Source organism: Pleurodeles waltl, chromosome 11 (assembly GCF_031143425.1).
Source record: "Pleurodeles waltl isolate 20211129_DDA chromosome 11, aPleWal1.hap1.20221129, whole genome shotgun sequence".
Lineage (NCBI taxonomy): Eukaryota > Metazoa > Chordata > Amphibia > Caudata > Salamandridae > Pleurodeles > Pleurodeles waltl.
In genome coordinates this window covers 672,525,946-672,540,623 of record NC_090450.1, presented here as the reverse complement: position 1 = coordinate 672,540,623, position 14,678 = coordinate 672,525,946, and positions in this window count along the sequence as shown.

Here is a 14,678-nt window from a genome sequence, read left to right as displayed (position 1 = left end):
GTACCTGAACCGTCCTCCATGGGCTCAGATCTGGTCTCAATTCCCCTTTGTTCTCCTTTCACCCCTGATATTTGTTTTGCTGTTGTTTGTACTTTCAACAACTCTGCTTCCTCATCAGTCTGGCATCACTTTCTTCGTGTGACTGGCATGGATCCAGTTTGGAACTCCAGGACACTTCCAGCTGTGGTAGTTGTCAGAACCACCTGGAAAGGTCCTTTCCAGCGAGGCTCCAAACACGTTTTCCTCACGTGCTTCTGGACCAAACCCCCTCCACCAGCCCTCAGATTGTGCCCTGGGTCATGGCTCGGTGGCAGTGTGCTGGCTTCCACCTGCTGAGAGAAAGAGCAAACTACATCAGCCAGATCTTTGCAGTAGTCCAACACCATATCATCTGGAATGTTGACAAGTTCATTTGCAGACATTGCTGGCATCCTCATTGCTCGGCCCATAAGGAGTTACTTCAAGACAATCATGCGGCGACAATCCTGTCTTCCTGTCAGGTGTGTTTCTCATTGTCATCAGAACTAAAGGCAATGCGTCTTGGTGCCATTTCAGACTCGTGGACGCGCACATCTTTGCAACTCTTGTCTTCAGGGTACCATTCATCTGTTCCACTAGTCCTGATGTTTCAGGGAAGGTAACTACAATGCAACTTCTGCTCAATGTTCAATGTTACACACAGTAATTTAATTACTTCATTGTTGAAGTGACTTCCCCTATCTGATTCTAAAGAGATCGGAAACCCAAAATGGTGTATCAGTTCCCTAAGCACTAGTTTAGCTACTATGAGATTCTCATTTCTTCACGTAGGGTAAGCTTCAATCCAGTGACTAAAGATGCAAACAATCACCAACACATATCTCAAACTTCTACACACAGGCATCTCAATAAAATCCATCTGCATTCTGCTGAATGGACCTCCTGCTCTTCCAATGTGGCTCAAATTAACCACTGTCCCTTTCTCCGTGCCCATTTGTTTGCAAATGATGCAACAATGGCAAACTGCTTCAGCAACCTGTCTACATTGTGGGTTGAACAAATCGTGCTTGAACAAACAAATAATGGCATCCCTCCCAACATGTGCTGGACCATGATAATACCTAGCCATAATGTCGCTGTACACATTTAATTTTGCTCCATGAACATTTCTCCTCCCAGTCAACATTATTCTGTAACATTTTCAAGTCCTCCAAGGTGTCAATTACTTTCAATGCAAAACTTGGACATGTTTCATCTTCTTCAGGTAACAGTTCCCACTTATCTTTGAACAATATACAGTTCAATGCGCAAATCCTTGCGACTTGATCCGCATATTTATTTCCCAATTACACAAAGTCCTGAGACTTCAGATGTGTTCCTCGTGTTACCACGGCAATCTTTTCAGGCATTTTAATAGCATGCAACAGTTGTCTAATCCTCTCACCATTTCTCACTGATGAACCAGAAGAGGTCATGAAACCTCTCTGTGACCACAACTGGCCAAAATCATGGACTATTCCAAATCCATACTGGCTATCCATATAGATTGTCACTTTGAGCTGAGCAGAAATATGGCACACTAAAGTAAGGGCTACCAGTTCTGCTACTTGGGCAGAATACACTCCTCAAAGCCAAGAAGCTTCCAGGATACCAGTAATTGTGGACACAGCATCTCCTGTTGTCAGTGTGCCTGTGCTGTCTCTTAGACAAGAACCTTCAACAAAGATAATTTGGTCATTCTCTTCCAAGCTAGTGTCTCCAATGTCAGGTCTTGGTTTTGTGCACAAGTCAGTTACTTCAAGACAATCATGCTCAACATCTTCCAATTTTTCAACTTCAACATTATCATTAGGAAGTGAGGTTGCTGGGTTCAGCACTGTACATCTTTACAATGACACATTTGGTGACCCTAGAATACTTATTTCATATCTGGTCAATCTTTCACTAGTCAAATATTGGGTTTTCATCTTTGTAAGTAGTATCTCAATAGAGTGAGGGACCATTATAGTCAAAGGATATCCCATCACAATGCCCTCACATTGTGTAAGGGTCTGTCCAACCACTTCAACTGCGCCCAAACAACCTGGTAAGGCTGCTGCAACTGGGTCCAAAATAGCTGAAAAATATGCTACTGGGTGGTTTACACTTCCATGGACCTGCGTCAACATAGGCAGAGAACATGCATCACGCTCATGACAAAACAATGTGAAAGGATTTGTGTAGTCAAGCATACCTAAAGCTGGAGCCTTACACAGACTCTCTCTCAATTCAGTAAATGCTTTCATTCCAGCCTGGTCAGCTTCTGCAATGGTCTTGCAATGACTGAAAAATAGGGAATCCATTGGTGAAGTAGCCCACCATCCCTAGACACATCCTGGCATCTCTCTGTGTGGTTGGGGGATTCATCTGCAACATGGTTGTAACCCTTTCTTTGGATATCTTTATTGACCTTTTCTCAATCAAATGACCAAAGTATTTTACTTCCTTCTGACAATATTGGCAGTTTAAGCAGGAACACTTTATGACCATTCTTTCCCAAATGGTTCATCAAAGCAATTGTGTCATACTTACACTCGTCCCTTGTTTTGGATGCAATCAGCAAGTCATCAATGTACTTCACCAAGGTCGACTGTAAAGTTAATTCCAACGACTCTAAATTATTTTTCAAGATCTGTTTGAATATGGAAGGATGACTCTTGAAACCCTTGAGGATTTCGACACCAACAGTAAACTCAGTCCAAAAATTTGAAACAAAAGAGAAATTTGTATGTTCTCATGAAGAGGCACAGAAAAGAAGGCTTGCAACAAGTCAATGACAGTGAACCACTCAGCATCACATGGAATCTGAAACATTATCACAGCTGGATTTGGCACCACGGGACAGCACTTGACCACAATGTCATTTATTTTTCTCAAATCCTGGACAATTCAAACTTTCCCTACGGGCATTTTCAAATCCATTATCAGTGATTTACATGGGCTGCTCAATATGTCCTTCAAAACCCCTTGTTCTTCAAAGTCTGCAATTATTTCGGCAACCTTCATAAGGACATCTTGTGGCATGTGGTACTGGGAAATTTGAGGAAAATAGCATTCAGCTTTACAGTGACTTTAACTGGCTCAACTCCCTTTATCAGACCTATCACTTTTCCTGTCAGATACCACCCTTTCTCCTTAACTGTTCCCTGCAAGTCAAGATGAAGCTCCTTCACCATGAATACTGGAAAAAATTCAATCAGAGGGTATTTCTCATTTGTCTTGTATTCTGTCTCTGGGGCCTGGTCATCTTCATCATCGCTATTCGTCTGAATCTCAATTCCATCATTTGAAAAAGTAATTGAGCATCTTGTTTTACACTGCAAGTCTCTTCCCAATAGGGATACAGTACTTGAATCTGAATCACAGACTACGAATTTGTGCAATCCCTGGTAATGACCAATTTTAACCTGAACTGGTTCTATCATCGGGTTAGTCAAATATTAATTCGCCACTCCTACAAATTGTTTTACCTAAAAGGAGCAAATTCGGAACTTCAACTGATCTTACTGAAGAGTGTCTAGCTCCTGTGTCAACCAAGAATGAAACTCTGTGACCCATGTCTTTTCCCTTCACATAGGGACCTCTCTGATCTACTTCTAAGAAGCTTGAAACACCTACAGCTTCTCATTTGAACTCTCGCTCACCCAATCATCGTTTATTCCATTCTCACTGTGTAACAGGAATTGGTGCACTGTAGTATTGATTTGGTTAAGCTTCTGACCGGTGACCCGTTGAGAAAACATCATTTGCTGCTGTTCTATTGGGGCTTGAGGTATTTTAATTTGCTGTCAAGGTACCATGGGAACCTGCTGCTGCACTGGCTGCAACTGCGTCATTTGTACACGTAGCATTTGCACCTGTTGTATTGGTTGAAAATTCTGCACTTGATTCACATTATTTTGAAAATTTGGATTAGGGCCTCTCATTCTCAGTCCCCTCATGTTCTGGGATGAATTAATGTCATTAGTCTGCTGAATGACACCTTCCTGCACCAACATCGGACACTCCTGTTTCCAGTGTCCGACAGCTCCTCAAACCTCACAAAGCAACAATTTCTTCATCCCCTGCACTTCATTCTGAACCACTACAGTACCCAAGTCTGGACCACGATTCACATTACCTCTGTGACCTCTACCTCTCATCTTGGGCTGAAACATCATGTTTCCCTGCTGCTGCTGTGGTAGCTGTTGTAGAAAAATCCCTTGCAGGCCTGTCTGAGCAGCTTTAATCTGCATCACCATCACCTTTTCTCTCAGCTTTCTCTGCCTCAACTCAATTTCATCACTACAGTATTTTGCATACTGCAACACCTCATCATTCGGCTTTGCTTGCCAGCAAATCAAATGACTCTTAATCATCTAGCTAATTTCAGGTCTCAATCCTTCCACAAATCTGAACACAAAATTAATCATGTCCTTTGCCTCAATTGTCTCTCTACCACTGTAATGCTTGAACACCTGTAACAATCTCTCATAATACACATTTATTGACTCCTTTGCTTCCTGAGCTGTTCTGTCAATTCTCTGCCAATCAATATTCTTGGGAGAAATTCTCATTTAAAAAAATGCAATCACCTTATAGAAATATTTCATTACATCGAGAGGCAGTGCACCTGTAATTTTTTTTCTCTCTGGATCTCTTGTTGGCCAATCTACACTCCTCTTACACTCTATCCACAGATCAGCTGGGGCCACTATATCTAATAGAGTGTTCAGATCTTCCCACAGACACTTTGCAAGTTTTACAATCTGTCTGTCTTCTGGTATCACTCTACTGGCTTCTCCCTCAATTTTGGATAATCATTTGTAAATAAAAGAATATCACTTCTGCTCCAAGGGACATGAACACAATTCCCTCCTGGAATCTCTCTCATTGATAAAATCTTCTCTGGTTCTTTACCTTGCTGCACATTTGCAGTAAGCTCCACAGAATCCCTTTTCCTTTTGTCTCTTTTCTTTACCCCTCTTCCTTCCCATTTGTCTTATGCTCCCCAAGTCTGGGCACTTTGAAGCAATTCCCTAAGGTGTGCCTTCATTCCGCAGATCTCATGTGTTCAAAATCTTTAGTCTTGAAATCTAATCTGTAACTCCTTTTCAGATGCTTCTTTTTCTTTAATTCTATGCCGTACTCTCTTCCAGGTCTGCTAGCTTCTGACGCACCTTGCTCACTTCCCTTGTAACCTTCGGGCACAAATATCTCAACTCTGCTTCTGTGTAGGATTCTAACCTGTTCACACCCATAGTTCCCTCAATGAGCTCACCCGCTTCCATGCTTAGCCTAGCGTAATTCAAATACTCCTCTCCCTTAGGAGCACTCTGTGGGGTATTCAGAACTGCTGAGCTGTCAAATCTTGCAACAAGACGTTGCTGGCTAGGACAGGTGTCACCTGCTGTGCAACAGCATTTGGGTTCTGCGGTGTCAGCAGTTTAAAGCTCTGGCAAACGTCTGACCCTACCATAGTATCTGGAAGTACTTCGAATAGACTAAGGTCCAACAGTGATCTCGATCCATCAAAAGTCTTCTCACAGGAGAAATTACTTGAGTATTTTCTTTATGTCCTCCCCCATTACATTTTGTGTCCTGATGCCCTGTTCACATACACTGGGTTTCTTCTGTGCAAATAAGAGTGCAGCTGGACCAACAGTAATAGGTAAAGATATATCATCTGGGGTTGGTCTGGTGCTTAAGTTCTGTGGGAGAGTAACTCCCATGTTCTGATTCATCATTGAAGACATATCTGACTGTGTCCCTCTTACCAGAGTGAATCTCGGCATGGCTTGTGGCTGCACTTGGGGCAGTAAAAATGGAGTTGATTCTGTCTGAACCAACATCGGTCTCGGGAAAACCTGTTCTGTAGGCACCATTATGTTTGTAACCGTTTCAATAATGGGTACATCAGGGTAAATTCTCTGTACCTGTGGTGGTTGCGCCTAATTTTGTACTACTGGAGAAGTAGAGTCTCATCAAGACTACCCTGCATTGTACTCTGTGTCAGGCTAGTTTTAACCTGCACTGGACTCACTGTCCCATTAACCTGTGTCGGAGCTGAAGGGTTAGCACTGGTGCTCGGATCACTCTCATGTGCTGCATATGGTGGTGGACGATTTATCAATAACTGTAAAATAAATTCATCATCCTCTGATTCTTCCTCCACTGTTGAAGACTTTCTAGCTTCCCTACTTTTGGATGGGTTCCTGTTAATTTTTTTAGTAGCTTTCCTTTCTTCCTTCTCATTGTCCTGCGTAATCACTGGAAACAACTTAATTCCGTGCAAAGTCTAATTTCTCCAAATTCTCCGAACACTGTCCCACCTAGCCTCTGTCAATGTCTTTTCTGCCTTTCTCATTCTTCTCTCAAATTTCTATTGCTGTCTGGTTACTAGCTCCCAGATCGCTAATGCCTCAAACTGTGCTGGTCTTGGAGGGGGTTTCAGATCATACAGTACCATTCTCAAATACTCTAAAAGTGTCAAGTTAAACGTTCCATTTGCAGGAAATGCTAAGCTCCCATCCTTCTCTGTCGTGTTGCACCATTGTTTTAGCCAAAGACATGGCGCAACACCCTTCTCTTCCATTACAATGTAAGCTGGTGTACGTTCTGGCGGTGTAGCCTCGTCTATACTCGTTGTAATGTTTGTATCTCCCCTTAAAGCACTCTTTAAAGCTTTGACATTTTTCATCTTTTTGCCTTTTTGTTATTCAAAATCAAATCAGGAAGTGACTTTTAATCCCAGAATTCCCTTCACCCACTTTCTCAACCAATTGCCTCTCATGGACTGCTGCCAATCCGTGCGCGACCCTTCTCACTAACTGACCTAACGCAGTGCAGCTCTAATGGCGACACACAAGTCTTACGGCTTGCCCTCCCAAACTATGATTAACACAAAGCTAATGCAAAAAATGTGAGCACTAACCCCAAAATCAAAAAAAAATCTGCTGGTTTACTACAGGAAAGGTAACACAATAGCTTCAGTAACTTTATGGATTTTTCACTGACGGCTTCCCGCACTTACAGCTACTCCTTGTTTCTCAATCTCCCAGATTCACAAGCAAAGTTCTGTCCTGGGGCACATAAAACTCCCCAGATCTCAGTCGACATTCTCTTTCACTCACTTTGACTCACACTCTGATTTGTCGACCACGCCTAATCGACCTATTAAACCAGACAAATTACAACATAAAACCAAGTGTCTCATACACGTTTTAATATACTCTGGAGTCTTAGACCACGCAGGGTCCATACATCAACAACCACATGGACAAAGTTTTAGCACAAAGCACCACACACATGAAGTTGAATGACTTCCCTACTCTCACACTGCAGAGTACACACACTCCTTCTACAACTTCATTTAGAATACGCAAACTCCCTAAACCCTCACAAATATCACAATTCACTGGCGATTCACATAAGCTGTATAAGCACAAAACCTACTCCATTCACACTACCACTAGAACACAGAGAACATCCTCAAACAACCATTGACAGGCTCCAAGATTCTGGGAAAGTAATTTCAGGACTTAGGAAACATTCTCTTCCCAATTTGTATAATTGAAAAAATACATCCAAATCCTATACCGGGAATCTATGATGGGCTCTTAAGGAGACAAACCATCAGTCTGCTCCCACGTCTGTAAGCGTGTCTGACATTAATAAGTAAACTTACAAAGGGACGCCAATAAGTCAATGAACCTTTTTGACTTGCATGTTCCCTCCATAGATCCAGTACAGTCAGATCAATAATCAATAATAATCAATGACAATCAACAGCACCAGTAATCAATTGGAGTCAGTAATTATCACACCCTATGCCCTTACAGTCATACGTAACCACACCTTTTAGTAAAAGTTCTAATATTTATTTCCCTATATTAACAATGCTAACAACATGCAAGGTAATCTCAAAATCAAATGATAAACATACAGAAACATCACTGACTGTCCAAAGCACCAAAAAAGAAATGTAATCTAATTAATGCTTGAACCACTACACACTCTAGAGTTACGTTGCAAATTAATAACAAGAACAATTGTTCAAACGATATCACGTACATTTAGATTCAGCAAAAAAAGACATTAAACTTTATTCCCTATAGCAGACTTTCATTAGTCAGGAATCCTTAACTAACACCAGATTAGCATTGGCATGTTGTGTTTCAAGCAAAACTAATTCCCAAGTCCCTATTGGTCAAGGGATTGCATGTTCACACTTTGTCCAAGAAAACGAAAACATAAAATCTATAATTTCTACTAAGACTCGGTTCACATGTCGCTGATGGGCCCCTCTTGTAATGTCCTCATCTTCCTCGTCAGGTAAAAATATTGTTGCAGCTTATACTCCAGTCAGTGTCTCCATTATTCTCTTCCTGAGAAAGTCAGTCTTACACACATTACATCTATAGTGTTACATTTAGCAAGAACAGCATCTTCTAGGAATCGGTTCTCATGAAAAAGTACTTTTGGCTACGAGCACATTTAGTCAGTGCAGTGGAAAATCACAGTTTAATTCTCTGAACAGCCATTTTACTAAACGTTTAGGAAATACAGCTTCACATGAGGCCATGCAACTAGGCCAAGACCTCCACTAAGTTAAGGCCTACAATTAATAAAGCTACTACATAATGCATAACTCTTTATTTGATGTATTATTACATTAATCAAACAAAAAGCTCCATATTTCATATTAATAGGCTGGTAATAAGTACACTTTGTGAACATTGACGGCCACTCATTGTGATCACATTTTCAAATGCGTGCATTATTTGTCTCTATATTAATACATTTTCTATGCTAATCCATTACTCAGAATTCATGAATATTCATTAATATTTTTATTAATACACCTGCTTCAGCACTCTCACATATGAGGAATATGCTGCAAGAGCTCTGTTACCACACCATTTAACAGCTGGGGTAACAGCTTCTCACGTCAGCCAAGTGTTTCTTGCAAGAATGAAATGTCTATCTAGTGCCTGTCTAAGTATGAAAGTTAATTTTTTTCCTAGGGCTGTTCAGGTCTCAGATAATCCAGGTCAGGATATGAAGGAATGTAGGGCTGTTCTACTCATGGGAGAGAGATGGTACTCATGTGCAGTGTGATTCTACGTAGGTGGGGAACGTGTACCTGCCATCCCCATGTACACTTGAATATCTGTGTATCAGTGTCCTTCATGCTGTTTGAGAAACAATTCTTTCTGTATGTGGCAGAGGTTAACCTCAACAACTGCACCTCCCCACCCACAGTAGTCTCCCCAACAGGCTAGTGATGACACTAAAAACCCATTCCAACTTTGCACTGTGACGTCTGTCTGCATAGCAAACAACAATCCCAACTTGAAAGGGGCTTACATTAGGTGGAGACCAGAGTGCCAGTGATCCAAAGCCTCTGTTTAGGGTGCTTTTGCCAGGGAAGTGTAGCAACAAGGCAACAGTTATCTAATCATATTGAACGTTGGCGGTTTTCAAGGATGCCAATTATAGAAAAGGACCTGTTGGTCAGGGGAACAATAGTGTAGGTAAGAGTGGCATATATCATCCTGTTGTTGACGGTGTCCAAGCAGCAGTATCCTACATCAAGGAAGTGACACAGGAGGATGCATGATGACCTGATCCACTGGCCTTCCTGAGTAGTACTAACAGCAGTTGCGGGGGCAACCTCTGTCACCCTGTGAAGCTAACATTCTACTCCACCTCGCTGAGGTTTCCTTCTTGCTAGCTTTCTCTGTTGAGCCTATGGAGGGTGCATTTTTTTACCTCCGAGATGATACTTTGATAAACAGGGCTGCATTTTGATTTTTCTGAAAAACATGTGACGTACTATGGCAAGTAATCTTCAAGCATACAAGATAAAGCATCACAGAGTAAATGCCACCCTGTTGCAAGTTGCACTTCAGCAGCTGGTACGTGCGCCATACCACCTGTACTGTCAGGGTAAAATCTGGAAAAATAGAGAGGCCATTGCCTTGATGCAGTAGTGTCTGCTTCTCTCTTGCCATGTGGAGTTCTGTGTCCTGATCTTTGAAGTTGACAAGTTGATCTATAATGGGATGTGGCAGAGCCCCTGGCAGCGACCTTGGAGCCAGGGACCGATACCCCAGCTTCACAGAGAACAGAGGGAGAAACTTTGTGTAGGGATTCATATTGCTTGTGTTCATGGCCTCATGCAGATCCATCACACACAAATTGTTATGTCTTGACTGAGCCACCAAGTCTTCATTCTCTTCTTGAATAACCTGCAGGATCTTATCCATATCCAGTAGTTTGTTATTATACCCAACAGTATCATCTTTAAGGGATCATATCCTTGACTCAGCATCTGAGAGCCTCTTCTCTTGTTTGTCAAGTTTGATAGATTTCCTATCCACCCTTTCCATGAATGTATCAACTTCATTAATGGAGGTGAGGCTCTTTTGCAGGTGGGGCAAAAGGTATTTAAATTCTGGGTCATCCACTCTACCTGCTGTTTCTTGTGATCACTTTGGCCTTCAGATGAATGAACATCCTTGCTTCAAATGGCAGCATAGCTTGCTTCTGGTTACCCCTTCCCAATATGTAAATGTATACAATCGCAAAGCTCTGTTCTTCCAGCCAGGCCATCCAGGTGTAGTCAATGGGGAGGAGTCCAGTGCTTAACTTGAGGTGGTGGTTTCCGGTGCTTAGCACTGGCACTTAATTGCCAAAACTGGCACTTTTGACTGCTGCCACATGGCGGTGCTGTCTCTGTAATTTAAAGAGGAGCAGAACAACTGTTGTTTATTAATTCAATATACATAAAAAAGAACTAATAATGGCCACCCAAGCCATTCTTATAGCTTTGGAGGCCTTGAACAGTCTGAGCACTTATTGTCTTTACAAATTAAGCACTGAAGCAGTCTCTACTAGGCTGAGCACATGGACATACTTACTACAACCAGTTGTCACCTAGCAGGTCCCCCCAGTGCAACTAGGCCTCAACAAGACTCTACTAGTGTGCCATATATTGGAAAACTGAGGGGCATATTTATACTCTGTTTGCGCAACATTTTTTACGCAAGTTCAGCGCAAACCTAACACCATATTTATACTTTGATGCCCGACCCCGCAAACGTCAAAATTCAGCAGTGTGCGTCATTTTCTGGATGCGGGAAACCGCCTTGCGTTAATGACATGCAAGGTAGGCGTTCCCGTCCAAAGAATGACTTTAAGGCCTGTGCACCTTATTTATACTCCCACGCCATTTTGACACACAGGAGGGGGTGGGCCTTAAAAAATGGTGCCCAGCCTGATTTGCGGAATATTTTAACGCCTGGGTCAGGGCAGGCGTTAAGGAACCTGTGAGCTCATTTACATGGTCTCTGACCATGGAAGCAGCCCACGGGTGCCCTTCCCTGCCCCCAGGGGCACCCCCTGCCACCCTCGCCCACCCCTGGAGGACACCCATGGAAGGGGGAACACATCCCAGATAAGTACAGGTAAGTAGAGGTAAGTATTTTTTTTTATTTTTTTTAAAGTGCATGGGGGGCCTAACTTGGGCCCCCTACATGCCACTGTGCCCAATGGCCATGCCCAGGGGATATATGTACCCTGGGCATGGCCATTGGGCAGGGGGGCATTACTCCTGTCTTTGCAAAGACAGGAGGCATTTCAATGGGGGTTGTGCATCAAAAAATGGCGCAAGTCCTGTTAGAGCCAAGAGTTTGCGTCAAAAAGTATAAATATGGGCCTGAGAATCTCCAGCATGCAGGCGAAAGTATGGCGAGAGAATCAGAGGCCTGCCCCAGCTTAGCTCCGAAGGAGCAAGCCGATTCAGCATTTTGGGAAGGGCAGATCCATCAGAAGGGGTATTCATAATGAGAATGTGCACAACAGGTCTATGTGGAAAACATGAAGGATTCTGCACTGTGGTCAGCCTATCGATTGGTGGCTGCTCTATGCAGCATGTGCACCCAGCAGGCAATGTTCAGAGTGCAGAAATGCCAATTTTTTCGGTCGCCCTCCAAGTTGCTCATCTACACTACCGTTCCAAAAAGTGTTCCTCAGAACAAGCAGTTGGTCAGTGGTGCAGGTTTCCTTGTCAGCACTGAAAGGCTGTCATGATACGGTCGGGTGGGTAGCCATAATGCTGGATCAGTCCACCACTTCCAGCCCGTTCCAAAGGAAGATAGTGGTGATGTGCTCTCTCCAGCAGACCATCGCGCTCAGCAGATGACCTCGACCGTTCCTGCTCACAACAATTCAGTACCTTCAGGGGGCTACTTCACTTCTTGCACCCAACTCAATAGGCACAGTGGTCCAGAAGCTTCCCCCACACAGCATCCTAGGAGCAGGGCAGGGCCAGGTGCCTATTCTATGGGACTGCCATCTTGGCCCTCCTGGATCAGGATTTCCCATTTTCTAGTGCACTGCAAAACTACCTTCTGGGGTCTACACATCAATATGAGCGGCTCACGGGCCCCCTCCAGGTGCAGTTTCATTTATCTGTGGCACATTTGGAGTCCTGCAGTGCCAGGATGTGGACAAATCTTGTCCAGGCATGAGGATCCTCCCACTAGTGCAGCCATCTTGGGGCCAGGCACTTCAGCTCCACCCAGATTTTCCACATTTAATGGCATGCTTGTAGTTATGATTGGGCCTTTGTTTATTTCTCTTCTTATTTCAAACCTCCAGTGCTAGAATGTTAAGATGTATGTATATTATACATGCACATGTGCAGAGTGGACCATGCTGCCCTTGTGCTCCATGAACAATTGGAAAAACATATGACACTCAGCAGATCTGCATTCATGGTTAATGCCTTGCTACTGTCAGGCCTTTTCCCCCTCAGGTGCTAGGCCTTTTCTAAGTGATACGAGGTAGTTGCTGCTTAGGCCCTCATAACTTTTTGTCCACACAAGCTACCCATGCCAAATTTGTATCCTTTTTTTCCAATATCTTAGGAATCCTAGAGGTACCCAGAGTTTGTGGGTTCCTCTAGAGAAGACTAAGATATTAGCCAAAATACAGCAAAATATTTTTTTTTTTACAGAATGGGAAACAAGAGCTGCAGAAGAAGGCTTGTGGTTTTTCCCTGAAAAGGCATCAACAATGGGTTTGTGGTGCTAAAATCACCATCTTCTCAGCTTTCAGGAACAGGCAGACTTGAATCGCAAAATCACATTTTTCAACACAATTTTGGCATTTTACTGGGACATACCCCATTTTTACTATTTTTTGTGCTTTCAGCCTCCTTCCAGTTAGTGACAGAAATGGGTGTGAAACCAATGCTTGATCTGGGACAGCTAAACATTTCTGAAAAGTAGACAAAATTCTGAATTCAGCAAGGGGTCATTTGTGTAGATCCTACAAGGTTTTCCTACAGAAAGTAACAGCTGAAATAAAAAGAATATTGAAATTGAGGTGAAAAAAAGCCATTTTTCTCCAAGTGTTACTCTGTAACTTTTTCCTGCCATGTCAGACTTTCAAAAGTAATATACCATTGCGTCTGCTGGATGCTTCTGGTTGCAGGGATATATTAGTCTTATAGGTTGTTCAAGAACCCTAGGTACCCAGAGCCAATAAAGGAGCTGCACCTTGCAATGGGTTTTCATTGTATACTGACTCTTCAGCAATTCATTTGGTGAAATATAAAGAGGGAAAAATAGGTATCAAGGAAGCCTTTCTATTTCCCAAATGGGCACAAAATAAGGTGTTGAGAAGCAGTGGTTATTTGCACATCTCTGAACTCTAGGGTGCACATACTAGCATGTGAATTACAGGGCATTTCTCAAATAGACGTCGTTTTACACACTGTCTTACATTTGGAAGGAAAAATGTAGGGAAAGACAAGGGGCAATAATGTTTGTTCTGCTATTTTGGTACCTCACTTGTGTGGGTGGGCCTAATGCCCGCGACAGGAAACGCAACATGGCAACATTTTTACATTGAAATCTGTTGTGTTTTTTGCTAAGTGCCTATCTGTAGATTTTGGCCTCTAGCTCAGCCGCCACCTAGAAAAACCTACCAAACTTGTGCATTTTTGAAAACTAGACACCTAGGGAAATCCAAGATGGGGGTGACTTGTTGGGCTCTCACCAGGTTCTGTTACCTAGAATCCTTTGCAAACCTCAAAATGTGGAAAAAAAACACTTTTTCCTCACATTTCGGTGATAGAAAGTTCTGGAATCTGAGAGGAGCCACAAATTTCCTTACACTCAGCATTCCCTGAAGTCTCCCCCGAAAAAATGGTACCTCACTTGTGTGGGTAGGCCCAGTGCCCCAAAACACTACGTGGACACATCAAAATGATCAAATACAAAACTACCTGCTTTTGTTAGGGGGGCACCTGCGTCTTTGGTCCTGGGCTCAGCAGCCATATAGGGAAACCTACCAAATCCAAATATTTTTTAAAACTAAACACCCGAAGGAGTCCAGGGAGGTGTTACTTGCGTGGATCCCCCAGTGTTTTCTTACCCAGAATCCTCAGCAAACCTGAAATTTAGCCAGAAAAATCATATTTTCCCCACATTTCTGTGTGGGATCACCGCACCGGCGCAAATTTCCTCCCACCCAAAGTTACCCTCAGTCTCCGAGTAAAAATGACACCTCACTTGTACAGGTGGGCCAAGTGCCTGTGAAAGGGAAGATACAAAAACATGTTGAAAATGAGGGAGAACCAAAGCAGGTACAAAAGGGCAGTTTGAAAA